Raw genomic sequence first — 4,181 nt, forward strand, 5'->3', positions numbered from 1 at the left:
GCTGAGTCCATGCACCACAACTATGGAGCCCGAGCTCTAGAGCCTGTGAGCTGTGACTGCTGAGCCCACATGCTGCGACTACTGAAGCCCTTGCACCCAGAGCCTGTGCTGCACAAGAGAAACCACCGCGATGAGAGGTTCTCGACTGCAACTAGAGAGTAGCCTCTGCTCTCCACAACTAGAGACAAGTCCTCAACGAAACGAAGACCCCGCACAGTAAATAGAGACATAAAATTGTTTTTAAAAACTCAGAGCATTCCTTAAAAAAAAAAAAAAAAAAGGTTGCTTTGTACAGGCATATAATCAACACCCCATCCCCACTCCCTTGGCCTCAGTTCAGTCGCTCAGTAGTGTCCGACTCTTTGCGACCCCATGAACTGCAGCACGCCAGGCCTCTCTGTCCATCACCAACTCCCGGAGTTCACTCAGACTCACGTCCATCGAGTCGGTGATGCCATCCAGCCATCTCATCCTCTGTCGTCCCCTTCTCCTCCTGCCCCCAGTCCCTCCCAGCATCAGAGTCTTTTCCAATGAGTCAACTCTTCACATGAGGTGGCCAAAGTACTGGAGTTTCAGCTTCAGCATCATTCCCTCCAAAGAAATCCCAGGGCTGATCTCCTTCAGAATGGACTGGTTGGACCTCCTTGCAGTCCAAGGGACTCTCAAGAGTCTGCTCCAACACCACAGTTCAAAAGCATCAATTCTTCGGCGCTCAGCTTTCATCACAGTCCAACTCTCACATCCATACATGACGACAGGAAAAACCATAGCCTTGACTAGACGGATCTTTGTTGGCAAAGTAATGTCTCTGCTTTTCAACATGCTATCTAGGCAACCCTAATCTGACTTCTATCTTAAGGATTAATGGTCTCTACAATTTCACAGAAATAGAATCATACAGTTTGCACTCCTTTCTGCCTGGCTTCTATCTGCGGTGTTATACATTATCAGTAGGCAGTTCTTCTAATTGCTGAGTAGCATTCTGTCCTACCAACATACAATTACCCATTGTTTAGAAAGTTCCCACCATTCCTAGTTTTCCAGATAGGGGTTGTGATGAATAAAGTTGCTCTGAATATTTGTGCGTACATGTGTTCTTACTTCTCATGGGTGAATACTTTGGAGTGCCTTTTCTGGGTCATATGGTAAGCTTATGTCTCACTTTATGAAAAATTGATGAGCTGTTTTTCCAAGATGGTATGATGCTATGTAGCAAGTTTAATGATGACCCTCAGAAGATATTTTCCTAACTCCCCAGAACCTGGATTGGGACTTTACTAGGAAAGGGGGTCTCTAAAGATGTATAACTGAAGTAAGGGTATCGAGATGAGATTGTTCAGGACTTAGACTGGTCCTTAAATCCAATGACAGGTATCTTTATAAGAGAAAGGAGGGGAAAAAACATATATGGATGACTATAACCAACTGATGTTATTCAAAGCAAACAGGTGATAAAAAAAAAAAATTGCCCTGCTTACATTTCCTTACCCTGAAACATCATTTCCCCTTCTAGAACACCTGATCCTTAATATATCAGGTCATCATGAAAGTGATTATGAAGATCTCTAATGCACAACTATATTCTAATAATACATAATAATTATTAGTAATTACAGTCAGCATTATTATCCATATTAACAGCTAACATTTGAGTCAGTTGCTATATACCAAATACCACGCTAAGTGTCTCGTGTATTATTTCACTAATCTGCATAACATTCTTGCAAAGTAGGCATTATCATTTCTCTATCTTACAGTTAAAGAAATCAGGGCGTGGAGAGGTTATCTATTTTGCCCAAAGTCAAAGAGATAATATGTGAGGAGGAGGAATTTGAATCTAGGCTCAAATTCAAAGCTCGCTTGTAGGGAATTCTAGTGGCTGGGACTCTGCGCTTCCACTGCAGGGGGCATGGGTTTGTCCCCTGGTCGGGGAACTAAGATCTCACATGCCGCAGGTCCTGGTCAAACAAAACAAAACAAAAAAGCTCACCTGTGTACCAGATAAACTTGCTGAACGTAGTGGCATCATCACAGATGGCAAAGAGAATGAACTAGCAGCATGCTCAGTAGAGTATGACATTAATGTAAAGGAAAAGTTTGGCATGATGGATTATCTTCTTAAGGATATTTTCAGGGTATTTATTAGGTTAAAATCAACTTGTCATTCTTGTGGATGCTAACAGGCTGCCCTGTTAACCTGCAGTTCAGTTCAGTAGCTCAGTCGAGTCTGACTCTTTGCGACCCCATGGACTGCAGGACGCCAAGCCTCCCTGTCCATCACCAACTCCCAGAGTTTACTCAAACTCATGTCCATTGAGTCGGTGATGCCATCCGACCATCTCATCCTCTGTCGTCCCCTTCACCTCCCGCCTTCAATCTGTCGATTAAAAAAAAAACGTACTACTTGAGAGTTGTGAGTTAAGTTTTATTGGGGGCAAAATGAGGATGGCAGCCCGGGAGGCAGCGTCTCATACAGCTCTGAGAGACTGCTCCCAAGTGGTAGTGGGGAAAGCCAACATATAAGGTTTTGGTGAAGGGGGAGTTCAGTGCCATGAAGCACCCATTTTACAAAAGTCTTTTTGTTAGTGAGGATTTGATATCACCATGAGGGGATTTAGTGCTTCTCTAGATATGAGGAGATGCAAGGATTGAGATCATAAAATCTGTTCCTGAAAACATCCAACTATCCTACCAGACCTGTCCTACCGGATTCCTTGGAGCACAGAGTGCCTCACTCCACCCTGAACTCCCTCAGGGGTTGTTGAAGGTCAACACCTATGGCAGCATGGGGTTCAATCTCCGTAAAGGCAGATGGCAAATGCCTTGTTGTTCAGTCATTGGCAATGCTCTCGGTAAGTATGTTTCCCAGCATCAGAGTCTTTTCCAATGAGTCAGTTCTTTGCATCAGGTGGCCAAAGTATTGGACTTTCAGCTTCAACATCAGTCCTTCCATTGAATACTCAGGACTGATCTCCTCTAGGATGGACTGGTTGGATCTCCTTGCAGTCCAAGGGACATTCAAGAGTCTTCTCCAACACCACAGTTCAAAAGCATCAATTCTTCGGCGCTCAGTTTTCTTTATAGTCCAACTCTCACATCCATACATGACCACTGGAAAAACCATAGCCTTGACTAGATGGACCTGTGTTGGCAAAGTAATGGCTCTGCTTTTTAATATGCTATCTAGGTTGGTCATAACTTTTCTTCCAAGGAGTAAGTGTCTTTTAATTTCATGGCTGCAGTCACCATCTGCAGTGATTTTGGAGCCCCCAAAAATAAAGTCTGACACTGTTTCCCCATCTATTTGCCATGAAGTGCTGGGACCAGATGCCATGATCTTAGATTTCTGAATGTTGAGTTTTAAGCCAACTTTTTCACTCTCCTCTTTCACTTTCATCAAGAGGCTCATTAGTTCTTCTTCGCTTTCTGCCATAAGGGTGGTGTCATCTGCATATCTGAGGTTATTGATATTTCTCCTGGTAATCTTGATTTCAGCTTGTGCTTCCTCCAGCCCAGCGTTTCTCATGATGCACCCTGCATATAAGTTAAATAAACAGGGTGACAATATACAGCCTTGACGTACTCCTTTCCCTATTTGGAACCAGTCTGTTGTTCCACATCCAGTTCTAGCTGTTGCTTCCTGACCTAGATACAGGTTTCTCAAGAGGCAGGTCAGGTGGTCTGATATTCCCATCTCTTTTAGAATTTTCCACAGTTTGTTGTGATCCACACAGTCAAAAGCTTTCACATAGTCAATAAAGCAGAAATAGATGTTTTTCTGGAACTCTCTTTCTTTTTTGATAATCCAACAGATGGCAATTTTATCTCTAGTTCCTCTGCCTTTTCTAAAACCAGCTTGAACATCTGGAATTTCACAGTTCACGTATTGCTGAACCCTGGCTTGGAGAATCTTGAGCATTACCTTACTAGCATGTGAGATGAGTGCAATTGTGCAATAGTTTGAGCATTCTTTGGCATTGCCTTTCTTTGGGATTGGAATGAAAACTGACCTTTTCCAGTCCTGTGGCTACTGCTGAGTTTTTCAAATTTGTTGGCATATTTGCTGGCATATCTATTTCTGCTTTATTGACTATGCCAAAGCCTTTGACTGTGTGGATCACAACAAACTGTGGAAAATTCTGAAAGAGATGGGAATACAGACCACCTGACCTGCCTCTTGA

This window comes from Ovis aries, chromosome 14, assembly GCF_016772045.2.
Source record: "Ovis aries strain OAR_USU_Benz2616 breed Rambouillet chromosome 14, ARS-UI_Ramb_v3.0, whole genome shotgun sequence".
In the NCBI taxonomy this organism is placed as follows: domain Eukaryota; kingdom Metazoa; phylum Chordata; class Mammalia; order Artiodactyla; family Bovidae; genus Ovis; species Ovis aries.